Source organism: Hyperolius riggenbachi, chromosome 2 (assembly GCF_040937935.1).
Source record: "Hyperolius riggenbachi isolate aHypRig1 chromosome 2, aHypRig1.pri, whole genome shotgun sequence".
NCBI lineage: Eukaryota > Metazoa > Chordata > Amphibia > Anura > Hyperoliidae > Hyperolius > Hyperolius riggenbachi.
The window spans coordinates 107313622-107330934 of NC_090647.1; positions in this window are offsets into that span (position 1 = coordinate 107313622).

Sequence of the window (17313 nt, forward strand, 5' to 3'; positions counted from 1 at the left end):
TTCTTAAAAACGTGAACGCAATCGCTGCCCAAAGTGCTTTTGTGAGCGTTTTGTGTTTTTCCTATACCTTCAATTGAGGCAAATCGCTTCAAAAATGGTCCATTGGAATCAAACCGCTCAGATGTGAACTCTCTCATAGAGAATCATTGAACATGCGCTTTCAGGGCGATTTGGAAAAAAATCGCAAGCGCTTAAAAAACTCCAAAAGCGCCTTCAGCGTGAACAAGCCTCAAAGCTGAATTCATGCAAATACCTTCTGTTTTAAAAAGACACTAAGCATAGCTTTTTTGCAGGAGGGCTTCTTGGTCTCTTGTGGTGCCCTATGCTTTCCTGGTGGTTCTGGGTCACCCTAAGCTGCTTGGGTATTCTGCAAAGCTATTGATGTCAGTCGATTCTGGCCTAGTATGTGCAGCCTCTGGTTTTGACAAAATGATGAAGAATATTGATTGCTAGATTGCATTGCTTATAGGTTGGTTAAGCTAGGCACATATGTATCACATTTTTTCCTGGCTGTTTCAATGTCTGTGAATCTGTCGGATGTCTATTGCCCCCAGCGTATCCAGTTGATTCACTTTCATATCGATATTAGGTGGTTGATCAATCAAAGGTGTGATCATCGATCTGCTTTAGAAAATCTCTGTGCAAGCAGTCAGGAGAGGAGCAGTGGGGGACAGATTGCAACGTTTGGGGTTCGATTGATGCTTGATACATTTCAGCTCAAATGTTAAGTAGTCGAGCCTGCAGTGTGGTGTAGGGATCAGTCACTAAAGGTGACCATAAATGGTATAATTATTATCAAATGATCATATTGTCAATAAGATTATTCTGATCATATTGAATGAAAACAGAGAGGCTTATGGGCCCAATCGATCCCGAACAATCACATTAAGAATTGTTTCCTTAAAAAAAACCTGAAGTTTACCTTCTTAAAATAGAAGGTATTTGTGATTATTCAGGTAGGAGTGAGCATGTAAGATCTCCCACAATGCATCACTGCTGAATACGCAAATCATGCTTTGTTTTCCTTAAAGGGAAGGTCCAAGCAAAAAAAAAAAAATGAGTTTCACTTTCCTGGGGCTTCTACCAGCCCCATGTAGCCATCCTGTGCCCTCGTAGTCACTCACTGCTGCTCCAGTCCCCCGCTGGCAGCTTTCTGACCTCAGAGGTCAGGGCCACATTGCATACATTTTTACGCATTCCAGCTAGTGCAGGAACAAAAATTTACGCGTTGCACCACTAACGCACCACTAACGCGTAAAAATGTATGTGTTAATGTTTCTGCACTAGCGGGAATGTGTAAAAATGTACGCAATTCGGCCCTGACCTCCGAGGTCAGAAAGCTGCCAGCGGGGGACTGGAGCAGCAGTGAGTGACTACGAGGGCACAGGATGGCTGCATGGGGCTGGTAGAAGCCCCAGGTAAGTGAAACTCATTTTTTTTTTTTGCTTGGATCTTCCCTTTAAGGCTACTTACACACTAAGACGTTACAGGCGCACGTTAGTGCAGCCTGTAACGCTCCCCAACGCACAGCAATGTAACTGCAATGGGCTGTTCACAGTGCCCACGTTGCGTTACATTGTAACGCTGCACGTCAATCTTAGAGTACAGCATGCTACGGCGTTAGAGCGGCTTTGCCGCGTTAGCCTGCTTGCACAGGCGCAGTGATTAGCCACATGGCTAATTAATATTCACTGCACTGTGCTGACGTCACTGGCGGGACCACGTGATGCGGAGTGTTCCGCTCACGTGGTCTCCACCAGCGCATGCGTACTATAGTACGCATCATGGACACATCAAAGAGCCGCTTAACTCGGCTCTTTGCTAACGTCCTCTGCCACCACCACCATGCGTTGCATTAGGTGCACGTTATGCGACCTTAACGTAGCACCTAATGCAACTTCTTAGTGTGTAAGTAGCCTTAAAGGGATGGTCCAAGCAAAAAAAAAAAAATGAGTTTCACTTACCTGGGGCTTCTACCAGCCCCATGTAGCCATCCTGTGCCCTCGTAGTCACTCACTGTTGCTCCAGTCCTCCGCTGGCAGCTTTCTGACCTCGGAGGTCAGGGCCGCATTGCATACATTTTTACGCATTCCAGCTAGTGCAGGAACAAAAATGTATGCGTTGCACCACTAACGCGTAAAAATGTATATGTTAATGTTCCTGCACTAGCGGGAATGCGTAAAAATGTACGCAATGCGGCCCTGACCTCCGAGGTCAGAAAGCTGCCAGCGGGGGACTGGAGCAGCAGTGAGTGACTATGAGGGCACAGGATGGCTACATGGGGCTGGTAGAAGCCCCAGGTAAGTGAAACTCATTTTTTTTTTTGCTTGGACCTTCCCTTTAAGCTAAACACACTTCCAGAACCGCTGGAATGCAATGATGTGTCAGCTTGTTATTAATTGTACAGAGACACACTAATCCAACATGCATACAGACTGTTTCGGATTGGTTGTTTCTCATCAGTGCATGGCATGGATTAATGTTGCTCTATGGGGTAGGACTTGAAACACCCAAAGTTACAGATTACCCAGCAAGCTCATGGTGAACCAGAACTCCCAGGAGTGTGTAAGGGGCTACAAAGGACCAAAAAGCTCTCTTACAGAAACGCTGTAAGGGGCTAAAAGAAATTAATTTTTATTTTTTATTTTTAGATATGATTGCAAGTCGGATTTTTTAGTGATGTGGATCAATTAAATACAATATTTTCTTTCAATCTGAATGATCTTTTCGATTGTATTGTTAATGGGCACCAGGCTTCATTCATAGTGAGCGTTGCGTTTCCTTTAACAGTAGGAACGCAACACAACAAATCGGGTAAGCGGTGCCACACATTATCTGCGTGTTGCATTGTGTACTGTGAAGCATATAGACAATGAAAAGTATGCTTCACTGTACCTGTTAACACACCCATTTTGCGGCAAGGCACTGCATGCAGTGGTTTGGAATACTGCACGCCGTTACACCACAATGCACCTGGTGCACTGTGAACGTGGCATATGTGGTGCATTGCAGTTACAGATCGGTTATTATGCCCCAGCGCACCACTGTTACCATAGCCTAAGTGATCAATTTCCATTCGGGGAAGGATCAGTCGTCTTCACGTATCAGAACAAGATTGAATAACCAGCAATACTTTCACTCCCTTTCAGTATCTGAAAACAAAAGCAAAGAAGCATTTACTCATGGCAACTTAATTTCTTCATCTGAAAGATGAAATTTGATTGGCTGCTGTGGATGATGGGAACTGCTGCTCTCTTGTTCCAGATTTCATGTCAATGTCCTCTGTGCAGACTAGCAAATAAAAGATGAAAGCTGATTGGTTGTGGAGGGTAACAGTCACAACACAGTCCACACTCCAGCCTTTATCCATGACTCCATGATAATGTGCATACATTATTATTATTATTATTATTATTATTATTAGATAATGACCTTATAACACATAAAAGCAAGAAGTTTTAAATCAGGATGATACCATTTGTTGGCTAACTAAAATTAATAAAAATAAGCAAGCTTTCGGCCTTGCAGCCTTCGTCGGGTTTATATCCTGTTAGTTTGCAGGCTGGTGGTACAGACAGCTTTATACATGCAACATCAAAAGGGAAAACAGATATTATATTTCAAGCATAAATACATGTCATTAAAATGCCTTAATTCAAACAGGCCATCTAAATGGGGTTAGAGGTTGTTAGCTAAGATAAGGTTCCTTGTTTACTCCATGCTCACAGACCTGGGATTAGGATTGACCCAGATGTATCGTAAATTCTTAGTTCACAAGTTTAGCTAGAATGGCTGAGAAAGTTCATATATCATCAGCCTCATACCAATATAAAAAGTTGTTGTCCCTATTCAAACCGTTCTGCACAGCTTTTAACCAATTTATAAATTTTGTTTCTGCTATTAATCGATCATTTGACGTTTTGAAGCCACCCTTCAGGGCAGTGACACGAAGATCATCCATGCTGTGTCCGTTGGACCGAAAGTGTGTAGCAACTTATAACACATATAACTGTAAGATGACCATATGTGCCAATTTTTGTAGACTGGTCCTTGCAGAAAATAAAGTTCTCCCCCCGAAAATCTAATTTTTGGGGGAAAACTTTTCGTGTCTATTTTAAGATAAATAAATTATTGTACTTTTAATATCCGTCATCATCTTGTGTAATTTTCAAATACAGACCTTTTTTTAGGTAGTGAGTCATTACTATAGCAGAAATAAGCCTTTGAACATAAGATTTTCAATCAAGGCTATGTACTCACTTTAGATTTACGATGTCCTAAAGGCTCAATGTTTTAGGTGATTGTTTAGCAATGATCACTGTACAGATGCACTGCTTGGCTCTCTGCTGAACAGCCTGTTCTGTTCTGTGGACAGGGGAGGGGGCAGTCCTGGATCTACATTACAGGACCCTAAAGGCACAGATGATCTGGAATCCTAGACTTCTTCCTCCATGAAGCTACAAATAACTGCAGAACCTTCTCCCTTACTTCCCTTGCCCGTCATAGGAAGCTACAGGTGCCCCTTAGTATTAGTTAGAGGGACCTCAGTATTGAGTAGCTAGTGTTGCCTCTGACTGAAGGGAGACCTCATCAGTGGAATGCCTAGAGCTGGGTGAGTAACCTGTCATTTATGCTCTGCTCAGGACTCTGCATGGGGACGGAGGGAGGGAGGCAGTAGGGGGGGGAGTGAGCCACCTTTCCATCATCAGGCGCCTGTAGGCACGTGCCTACAGTGCCTTATGGTAAATCTGGCCCTGGGAGGGAAGTTGAGTGAGAGTCACTTTTCTGCAGGTACACGTGTGTGTGTGTGTGTGTGTGTGTGTGTGTGTTGGTGTGTGTGTGTGTGTGTTTGTGTGTGTGTGTAAAGGGATGATTAGTTTCCACAAGAACGATTAAGGTCGGTTAAAAACAAGGAACACCAAGAGCCCCAATAGTGTAATATGTACTGGTAAATGGTTACTAGATAGAGTAAATATTAATACTCACAAACCAGGGTTACCATTAGGCAACCACTGTAAGGCCAGGTGGGGAGATTTTCCCGACCCCACTCAGGAATAAGAAGTCACTCTCTGTAGATGAGAGAAAGGGGGTTCAACCCTCCACCCAGGGTGGACTCAATGTGCAGGAGAACAGAGGCGCCAAAAGGATAAAAGGAAGCTAAATGAGCTTAAAAACCAAGTTCTTGGTAAATAGAGGAGGTAGTGGTGGACTTATCTCCTCCAAGTAGACACACAATGACTGTAGTAAAGACAGTCAATATCTTTTATTTATGAACTCCAAATATGCAATGCGTTTCGCAGGTTTGACCCCACTTCATCAGGCAATAACAATGGAGCAATATCATATGTGGTCAGTAGAAGAGCCAGGTGCCTCTCTCTTCTACTGACCACATATGCTATTGCTCCGTTGTTATTGCCTGATGAAGCGGTATCAAACCTGCGAAACGCGTTGCATATTTGGAGTTCATATCTTTTTGGCACTTTTGGCGTCCTCTGTTCTCCTGTTTAAGGTCAGTTGTTAGTGGTCCAACATAATTGATCACTAATCGCCTTGTCAGTGATGTCACCTGGGACAATCACAAACATTTTCCTGTCAATTATCGTTACTTACGCTGTCGTTTATGGGTATTATTTTTAAATGGTATTTGTATGATGGGTTGTTCATCGGGCATTTCCAGCGATTTTAATTTGCAGTGTGTACATAGGTTTAGATGATGAAAATCTGCAATTTAGGGATTCAGCTACAACTCTGGCAGGCAATGTTTGCCCTGTGTGTTGGAAGTTGTAGAAAAGCTTCTGACCGACACGCTGGCAGAAGCTCATGTGGACTGGCCTTTATAGAGATGTGACGTGAGTGGATGACAGGGGGGATAGGGGGGCTTACAAAAATAGGAAGGCGATAGCTGAGCAAGGGAGATTCACTGAGTCCTTTTGTTAAAGAAGAGGTCACCAACGTTTGGGGATACCTGTTTACAATGGAGATTTTCACCTAAAACGATCATCTTGAAGGATCACAATGGAGTTTTCTAAGTATAAAAGTCTAAGGTGTGTATGTGGCGTCAATATAGACTTATAGGATACATGAGGTGAAAAAAGTACTGCAGCTTTACTTACCTGGGGCTGCCTCCAGGCCTTAAAAGTCATTTGTGTCTCTCACCGTAGTCCTGATGTCAACCAGTCTTCTGGTGTCCCCTCTGTAGCAGTCGGCGACTTCTGGGCATGTGCATGTGCGCACACTGCTCTCAGTTGCGCTCAGGGGCGTAGCAATAGGGGTTGCAGAGGTAGCGACCGCATCGGGGCCCTTGGGCCAGAGGGGCCCCAATAGGCCCGCCCTCAACCACAGTATTAGCTCTCTATTGGTCCTGTGCTCATAATAATCACTTCTACAGATACTTTAAATAGTAGTAATCATTAACAAACTGTTCCCCATTCCCCTCTTGCACCTCTGACACTGTGGTTGCCATTGGCAGGTTTTGGTGCGCCGTATCAATTTTTATGTATAGAGTGCTTGGGGGGCCCCATTGTAAAACTTGCATCGGGGCCCACAGCTCTTTAGCTACGCCACTGGTTGCGCTCCTATACCCGGGAGCTTTCTGTGAGAGTGCAGTAGCACTGCATCTGCGCAGAACCAGCGCAAGCATTCACCAGCGTATGCTTTGCAACGGAGGAGGAACCAGACGACTGAGTGACATCGGACCTACAGCGAGGGACACAGGGACTTCTAGGGGCTGGAGGAAACCCCAGGTAAGTAAAGCTGCAGTACTTTTTACATCTCATGTATCCTTTGCTGAAAAGTGATATTTTGGTAAGTCATCATGTGCATCAAAGGTGCTGTTTTTTTCTGCAGCTCCTGGGTTGGATGATACAGAATAATTCAGTGAAGCCTCATTACCCGTTTGCTTAAGGCAGGGGTCACACTTATAGGCTTTCGTACGCGTTTTCTGCACAGAAAAACTGACTTCAACTGAGAACTCATGTTAATCAATAAGCAAGGTCACACTTTAATGCAGATTTCGCACGCAGAAAAAAAACTGACATCTTGCGCAATTTGTCAGTTTTCTCTATAAATTACATTAGCTGCTGTAAGGCAGGGGTCACACTTGTCTTTCAGTTTTCTGCAAAGTGTAGAAAACTGAAAGACAAGTGTGACCCCTGCCTCAGTGAACAGCCTGCACTAGTCTGTTGGTACATTCAGTTGGTCTAACACAAAATCCTGCAAATGAAAATGTGTTTGTTTAGGGCCGGCATTAAGGTTGTTACTTATGGTTAAACTGAAATATTTGGTTTCATGCAGATTTAAAGGGAATCTGAAGTGAAAATAAACTTATGATATAATGATTTGTATGTGTAGTACTGGTAAGAAATAAAACATTATTAGCACAGATATGAGTCTCATATTGTTTCCAGTACAGGAAGAGTTAAGAAACTTCAGTTGTTATCTATGCAAAAGAGCTTCTGTGACTTTATAAAGACTTTAAAAGGTTCACTAGCCTGCTCTGTGAAATCATTTAGAATAGCGTGTATTGTGGAAACTGCAATTAATAGAGAATGATGCAATGTGATAAAAAAAGCTATTTACCTGAAAATAAAAATATTTGACTGCATTCCAGGTTCACTTTTCTTGCATGGATTTAAAATAGAACGGCTTTCTGCTTTTCCCACATAATCAGGGCCGGTTCTCTCATTAGGCAAGGTGAAACATTTGCATCAGGTGCAGAGATTTCAGGGGCAGCATTTTTGTACTGTGTGTACCTTCCTGAGGAGGAATGGTGTGGCTGAGGGTTCGCAGTTTGTTTGTCACAGACTCATAGCCAGCCAGTGTTCAGCTGCAGCATGTCATGTGAGGGCATTAAATGAAGAGTAAATTGTCTGGTGCTGTACTATCATTCCAAATCGGGAAGGGGGGCAGCGGGGGGAGGGGGCTCAGGCAGTAAAAAGTCTAGAACCAGCCCTGCACATAATATGCACAATCCCAATAACAATGTATCTTGGTGAAATACAAAAATCACTTGCAAAAAATACAAATGCAGAGGGACGTTAACCTGGAGAGTGTGCACAAAAGCGCTGCTTTAAAGGAGAACTGTAGTGAGAGATATATGGAGGCTGCCATATTTGTTTCCTTTTAAGCAATACCAATTGTCTGGCAGCCCTGCTGATCTATTTGGCTGAAGAAGTGTCTGAATCACACCAGAAACAAGCATGCAGCTAATATTGTCATATCTGTCAAAATTGTCAGAAAACCCTGATCTGCTGCATGCTTGTTCAGGGGCTAAGGCTGAAAGAATTAGAGGCAGAGGATCAGCATGATAGCCAGGTAACTGGTATAGCTTAAATGGAAATAAATATGGCAGCCTCCATATCCCTCTCTCTACAGTTCTCCTTTAAGGTGGCCACTAATGGTCTAATTTCAAGTGAAAAATCGTTTGAGTGATCAGAAATGCATTGTAAATAATCTCCATTGAGGGGCACAATCGATTGCAAATTATTATAAAAACGAGTCCGAATGGATTTTCTTCAAACCAAAATTTGGATTTTCATGGTGGTTGTGATAGATAGGAAGCAAAGATTGGTTCGTTAACACTTAACACTGCATAGATTTGGTAATGGTGTCCATCGATGATAGGATCTTTATTGAACGGTTTAGTAGATCTATGTATTAGAAGGGTAAACTGAGTGAATAGACTGAAGCTAGGTACCCACGTGGCCAGACACGACCAGACAAATGCTCGTTCCCTGGGTGCGTTTAGATTGCGGTACTTTTTGCACAACAGTCTTTGGCAATCAGAACGATTGTTCATGATCGGATCCGCTGTGACGGTCGTTTAAAGACGAATGATTGTGTAGCTACATTGTGCAACATTATTTAACAAGGCTTTGTTAAACGATGTCGCAAAAAATCACTGTAAAAATCGCGTTGTGGGTACGGGCCTTCAGAATGGACACTTCAGTTAGTCCCTCATATTGTATAAGAGCAGTTTCTGCTCAGCATACTCTATGATCAGTCCATTACGCTAATGCCCAGGACTTCCTGCAACAATCACAGACCAAACTCCAAGTTTTACATGTTATTTGCACTGTGTCAAATTCTTCTTTGCCTTGCTAAATGTTACAGTGTCAGCTACTCCGCGCATTTGTTTATGTAATTACTTGCAATTGTGTATGGCTATAGATCTGTCCTACCCAGGGGAGTGATTGTAATAAAATATGGTTATAAAATATTTGGTGTGGTTTTTTTTCCTTCTTCCACCTTCCTATGAAAGCTGTGTGCTTTGTGTGACTGGTGCTAAAGACAGCGTGAAAAGGCAAACAGAGAGCAGGTAGAACCTGAGAAATGAGTCCAGCCCAGCAGGGAGAGACCATTGAATTGAAGTGGTAAATAAAAGTAATCCTGCTGTCAGAGCTGACTTTTACTGCTCTGCTGTGGAACGACACTGCTCACTCAGGGCAGTCTGACCGGGCATGCTGGGACTTGTAGTTCCACAATTGCTGCTTGTCTAACACTGATGTGGTAAACACTTAAAAGCTTTACCCAGGAAACAAAACAATTATTTTAAATTCTTCTTTGTGCTAAAGGGAAATTCTAGCCAATGCCTCCTTCCAGCTCCTCCTCGACTTCCTCATCTGGGAGATGATTGGCTAGGGGGAGGAGCCTGGAGGGCTCAACATAAATGCTATTTTCTTAACATGCATACACACATGCAATTTTGATTGGCCAATCACTGACCAGTTTGACCACCTCCACGTAGGTATGAAGGTCAACTGATCTTGAATTCTATGAACAGATTGTGTAGGTAAGTTCACATAATACAGTGAGGTGGTAAAATTGGACAATCATTGGCCAATCAAAATTGAATGTATGTACACACCCTTAAGCTAATGGGAAGATCAGATTGGGGAACTCCGAATGATCATTCTCTGATCTATCTTCCAACATCGTGATTAATGGGACGTGAATGACGGGATACAAACGATCGGTCAAACCAACTGAGATATTTTCATGCTAAAATCCATTGACTTTAGCAGAAGATTGAACAATCGTTCCCGATGTTATCCGTCCTGACAGTCTTTCAAAACAAACGATCTTTGTGGTTCATTGGTCGTCTTTAAGCATTGTATAACAAATCATCATTAAACGATGGTTACACTATATCGTGCAGAGTGAAATATTGTTGGCTAAAACGAATGACGCAATCTTACCGTGGGTATGGACCTTTAGGCAAGCAGCATCTGATAATGACACAGGAAGACAGTTTTGCAAATCCAGTCAGCCCGGTACTAAAAAATAATCATGCAAAAAGGGTTTTATTGCAATACACAAAATCTTGTGCGCTGCAAGTTAAACTGCCGTGGACTCCAGGAGGTTCCTTATAAAAGTGACAGCAGCTGGACACTGAAGCTGAAAGATAATATTTACAGACATACAGACACAAAACCATGACTTTCTCCAAAAACTGCGCTGATATCAATGATGGGTGTAACTTCTTTCGGTGGTGCGCTGCTGTATACAATATATTCAGTGGATTCTCAAAACAATGGCTGCGCACTAAAACACTAGCAAACTGCGTTCCACACTCCAAGTGGTATGCGTTACTCCTCCCAATCAGGGTCAGGCAGATTACTCCACTTCAGTGAGACACCACCACCACACCCCAAGCAGTGGCCACTCACCGTTAGAAAAGACCCTCAGTTAGATGGGTCCACAGCGCTTGTGGGGTCATCTGGCCGCCCCCTGCCGCTTGGAGAGAAGGTCACTTCCTCACCACTTTCTGTGTCAGTTGCTGGCTCTTTCACCTCAAAAGACATATACCAGAGCTCCCATAGCGTAAAATTGTATAAAAGTTTTATTAATAAAAAGATTGCACACTTACAGACATATCCAGGGTATTTTCCTATAGAGTTTTTGTGGGCTCCACCCCAAACGTTGGCCACCGGGTTGGCTGTAGAGCGCTGTTTCTAACGCCTCCCCCTCTGCGTCCAAGTTCCTCCCCCTGGATAGTGATAAGGCCGCGTGTACTTGACCGGTTTCGTCGCTCTAGGCGACTCCTCAGAAGCATGTGCGGCCTGCGCCTGTCTGTTTTAAATACCCTCTGCTAATGTTAAACACATTAGCAGGAAGTGTGTTTAACATTAGCAGAGGGTATTTAAAACAGACAGGCGCAGGCCGCGCATGCTTCTGAGGAGTCGCCTAGAGCGACGAAACCGGTCAAGTACACGCGGCCTTATCACTATCCAGGGGGAGGAACTTGGATGCAGAGGGGGAGGCGTTAGAAACAGCGCTCTACAGCCAACCCGGTGGCCAACGTTTGGGGTGGAGCCCACAAAAACTCTATACGAAAATACCCTGGATATGTCTGTAAGTGTGCAATCTTTTTATTAATAAAACTTTTATACAATTTTACGCTACGGGAGCTCTGGTATATGTCTTTTGAGGTGAAAGAGCCAGCAACTGACACAGAAAGTGGTGAGGAAGTGACCTTCTCTCCAAGCGGCAGGGGGCGGCCAGATGACCCCACAAGCGCTGTGGACCCATCTAACTGAGGGTCTTTTCTAACGGTGAGTGGCCACTGCTTGGGGTGTGGTGGTGGTGTCTCACTGAAGTGGAGTAATCGGCCTGACCCTGATTGGGAGGAGTAACGCATACCACTTGGAGTGTGGAACGCAGTTTGCTAGTGTTTTAGTGCGCAGCCATTGTTTTGAGAATCGACAAAACCATGACTTGTATGGTGATGATGATCTATGTTAAATACCTTCTTGTTGTAAAATACAGGAACATTTTTACATATGTCAGTAATTTACCCAGTCAGAACACATTCTATTTCTGAAATTCTGACTCTAAACTTCCTTTTAAATGCTCTTTCTGAAATATGAACTGGTAAAGGGACCCTCTGGGCCTTTTATGAGAACACTGTGTGCTGTCTGTGTATCTATGCAGAGGTCCATATATTCCTGTAACATTATTAACACACTCTTCCTTGGTGGCCCCAGTCTCTTGTGGACCCTCCAAAGAAATAGCCCTAACATTAGGTACATTTTTCTGACAGATTTATTGTCAGATCGCTTCTTTCCAACAGGTTTGATCGGATTTCCGATCGATTTTCCATTCACTTCTATGGAGAATTGATCGGAAAATCAATTGGAAATCAGATCGGACTTGTTGGAAATAATCAATCTGACAGTAAATCTGTCAGAAAATTGTATCGTGTGTACCTAGCGTAGCATGGCCATGTGACTAAAACCTGGTCCACGTTTTCATGAATGATTAGTCATACTACATGAAGGTGGTAAAATTGGTCAGTGATTGGCCAATCATAATTGAAAGTGTGTACCAGGCTATAGCGCTGTAGGATGATGTACACATGAGGTGATGTATTCCACACCAACAAAAGACAAGTTGACAATTCCACTGTACCAATCATTATAAAGGGCCTCTTGTATGGGGTTCCCCAAGGCAATCTATGGCTTTTATATTGGCTAAGGGAGTGTGCACACATACAAATTTGATTGGCCAATTCTAATACTTCCATGTAGTATTACAATACAATAATACAATAACATTTCTATAGCGCTTTTCTCCCATAGGACTCAAAGCGCTTAGATCGGATTATTAGAGCTTACCGATACCGTTCAATAACAATCTGTTCATAGTATTGAAAATCTGTTGGCCCTCATGTTACATGGAGGTGGTAAAATTGGTCAGTCATTGGCCAATCAGAATGGAATGTGTGTACCAGGCTTCAGTGTTGGTTGATCTTGGGCTTTCCCTTAGGTGAGAAGGTAATTTTATCACCAGAATATGGCAGAGTGTAATAGTGGTTGAAATGTTCTGACCTGCAATATTAGATAACCTTGCGCCTCCCATCTCCTGACCTGCACTGAATAGTAGGAATGAACTGAGATTTTGTTGCACATGAGAGTCTATGGCCTGGTACACACTTTCAATTATGATTGGCCAATCACTGGCCAATTTTAACACCTAACCTTCATGTAGTATGAGGGTTTAGGTGCGTACACATGCACTACTATAGAGAACGACGGGTCCATCAGACCCTCTCGCTGGGCGGCGTTTTCCCGACACTATTGTGTGTGTACAGTCTGTCTGCAGACTGATAAGGCTGTTTCTGAACGATCCGCTCAGGAAGTGGAGATGCAGGAGTCGAAGAAGCAAGAGCTGCCCCACAGTTAGAACTTCAATAGTTGTTGAACAAGAATGGTCATCCATTAATCTTCCAGCACAACGGATCACAAGCAACCTTGGGAATTATATTGTAGAACTCCTGTCCACTGCCGCCACCCACGACAAACACAAGAAATCATCTTGGGCAACACAAATCTAGAGTGTACCACACCTCACAATATGGGCCTAATCACATTTTAAGTGTACCAGAGAAGGGTTAAACTACAGAATTGATACCTACCCAGGGCTTCCTCCAGCCCCATAAGCACATGTGAGTCCCTCGCCGTCCTCCCACGGTCTGCCGTTTAGCCGCGATTAGCCCCGGTAACTGGCTTAGTCACGTGAGTCGTGATCTTGCATGCGCGGAGGTCCTCATGGGGCTGGAGGAAGCCCCAGGTAAATGTCAGCTATGTAGTTTAAACTGTCTCTGGTTTCCTTTAAATTTTTTCTCCAAAGTTTTCTCTGAGGTGATATTTTCACATCTTATAAATAAAATCAGGGGCGTAACTAGAAATCACCGGGGCCCCCTGCAAACGCTCAGGGCTGTTTTGGGGGGCAGGAGGGGTTGCAGCATGAGAAGAGAGCGTGGCCACCTACATCGGCGGGGAGGGGAGACAGTCCCCCTCCCTCACCTCAGACTCTCCGCTCAGCGCGCTTCCCTCCTGCAATTATCAGTGGCAGCAGTCAGCGGCAGGAACACATACCTCAATCCACCACGGAGGTCCGATCTCTAAGTGCCTTACGCTGCTTCCTGTTTAAACAGGAAGTAATGTCAGACACTTAGAGGGAGGAATCTCCGGCGCGTGGTACGCATGGAGGTATGTGTTCCTGCCGCCGCCCGCTGCCACTGATAACTGCAGGAGGGGAGTGCGCTGAGGGGAGAGACCAAACTGAGGGGGCACTGATGTGCAGCCATGCTCTCTCCTCATGCTGCGACCCCTCCTGCTCCCCAAAACGGTCCTGAGTGCCCCCCCATCGCATCCCCTATTGTTATGCCCCTGAATGAAATGCCCTTTGAGCCACCAGCAAGCAAGGAAATACTCAGCTATATCAATACTAAATAATTCCCAGAAGAGTTGATCCAGGGATTTACCTGACTGCCATCTGGAGTCGGGAAGGAATGTTTCCCTTTTAAGGTTTATTGGCCCATGCCTTGTAGGGCTTTTCACATTCCTCTGGATCAACTTTGATATTTGTGGCGAGTTCAGGATGGTGATTCTTGTTTTCTGCATTAACTTGGTGAATGGGTGTCTTTTTTTCAGCCAAACTATGTAACTATGTAATTGTGTAGGTAATATATTCACACACAGCAAGAGAGCTCAAAGGGTGAATGCACTAGTGTAAGAGGGTCTCATCATTCACCGATACATAAAGCAAAATTACAGAAATCTCTACTGACGTCAGTGAGAATTGATTGGTTAGATTATGCAAAACCTGACTTACACATATACAGGTACTTCTAGAACATAATCCTGATGTAGATTGAGAACCCTCCATATAGATAGCCATGCAGGCTCAGTCTTGTATTCCCCTTATAGCATGTTCAATTATGCATATAGAGCATAATGCAATCAATTATAATTTTCAGTGGGAAACAACTGTTTAATTTATATGAAATTTGATTTACACAAGGCTGTCTTGGAACACAACCCTGATGTAAATTGTAAAGCCCCCTAATTGAATGCCTGTAGCTAGGTTTATAGTCCTGCGTTGTCTGAGAGGAAAGTAATGGTTGTGATCTAGGAATCTATCCTGCATCATATAGAATGGTAAATACCCCTCTGAGTATTCAGTACAGTGTGAGTGTCGTTGCTCTGATGTCATGGGTCTGCTCTGCCTGGGAAACAACCTCACAGTGAAGCAGAAAAAGTTAAGCTTCACTGGGCCAGAACAAGTCTGGTGCTTAGAGAATGGACACTAGGATTAGGGAGCAGCTTATGGCTGACTCTCTCACACAGGACACCAGCAGCTGCAGTGAGGCTATGTACAATACATGTACAATATATACAACATTACACTAGGTGCTGAGGAACTAGAAAGCTATAGGCTTCCCTCAAGCACAACTGATGTGGAGCACAACCTGCCAAGGACAGCTGCAGTATCAGAGAGGTGTAAGCAGGGGGAGGGGAAAAATTTGTCAATGATTACTAGTATTTAAAGCACATACAGATGTGATTTTTACCAGCAAAGCAACAACAAAGAACTAATACAGTGGATCAAGGGTGTAACCAGGGCCGTGGAGTCAGAGTTAGAGTCGGAATCGAGGAGTCGGAGCAATTTTGGGTACCTGGAGTCGGAGTTGGAGTCAGAGTCAGTGGTTTCATAAAATGAGGAGTCGGGAGTCGGATGATTTTTGTACCAAATCCACAGCCCTAGTAAGTATTACACTAAGGAGTCGGAGTTGAGGAGTCGGAGCCATTTTGGGTACCTAGAGTCGGAGTCGTGGTTTCATAAACTGAGGAGTCGGATGATTTTTGTACCAACTCCACAGCCCTAGGTGTAACTGTAGTTGGCTGTGCCCTGTGGGGGGAGGCAGCAGAGGGCCTTTTATTACCTGCTGCCGGCGATTGATGTGTCTCTTCCACTTCCTAGTTAGTTAGCAAGTACCCCAGGGCGATTACAAGCTCACATCCGCACACAACCTCACAATCTCAGATCTAACCTTATTTTGGCCTCCTCTAGAATCACCTCCTCGCATTCACGTGTACAAGATTTCTCACATGCTTCACCCCTCCTCTGGAATCCTGTTCCACAGCACATTCCTCACTGTCCAGACTTTGAAATCTTTAAACGTTTCCTCAAAACTCACTTTTTCCAACAAGCATACGCTCTAACTTAGGCCATTGCCCCTTTGTCCTCTGGCTTATGGAGGCTGCTGCCTTTATTCTTTAAAAAAGAAAGATACGTTACCTGTCGGCCACGTTACACACCTGTGGCACCCAGACCTGAGGCATAACATCTCATATGCTTGTACTTAACAGGGGAGGATTTATCTACACCAGTGGAATATGCAGTCGCTCCTTGTTAACTCAGCCTTGGTGACTCAAAACGATCGAAGGCAGAGGATCAGCCTGACAGCCAAGCAAGTATTGTTTGCCTCCATCAGGCGGTCCTCAGGTTTCCTTTATTACAGGTTGCTGTTCTGTTTCAGTCAACACTTCAAACACTTCAGTTTATCTTATCTCACTTATAGGCGTCACTCAGTTAAAGTATGTAGAGACATAATAACTTGTGTCAACAGTTGTATTGCTGGTTGATAATAAATCAACATTTCTTTCTAAAAATATCACCACTGGCTGAGTTAGCAATAATATGCATATCGCAGCTTAACAGTATTTTATCATAATGTGACGGTAAATGAGCTGTCTGGCACATAACGACGGCCTGTCACTAAAAGTCACACTTCATGTAAATCAATAACCTATTTGTCAACATTACTAAACAGCATTAATACCAATAGTATAAAAGTACCTCTTTCCTGCCAATGACTAAAATACATTTCTCCCAAGTGTTCCCTAGGTAAGCCTGGGCATGAGAAGACACATGAGGAATCTTGAAATGAGCTGGAGCAATGTGACTTTCAGATCATAATTGGCTACAAGAAGCTACTCTTGAGCCTCATACATACACTAGACTGTTCTTGACTGAGACAGCCATTTAGGGATGTCTCGGTCAAGAATCTAGTGTGTACAAGTGTTCCTTAACTACTGAAGGACCGGGCTAATTGAAATCTACGCCCTGTTTTGGTGGTCACCCGGCCGGCAGGGTGTAGATTTGAATAAGCCACCGCTGCACGCATCCGCCGTTTCCATCGCTCTCGCCAATCTCGCCGCTTAATCACCACCGTCTGTCGCCGCAGCTCACTCCCTCTGCCTGTCTCTATGATGGCAGAGCCCTGTGAGCGGGTCAGGAGCTGATTTCATTGGCTCCTGGTCCTGTCTTTCAATGTAAGCCGCTCCCATTGGCAGGGTCAGGAGCCAATGAAAGGGGGGGAATAAATCAATACATTGGAAAGTGAGAAGTTAAAAAATAGAAGAGAGATCAAGAAATGATTGATACTGTATTTGCCATGTAATTTGTTCATATTGTTTGATCCACAATCAGTCTGCAGGTCATCATCTTTCCTACTGGCAGGCATTA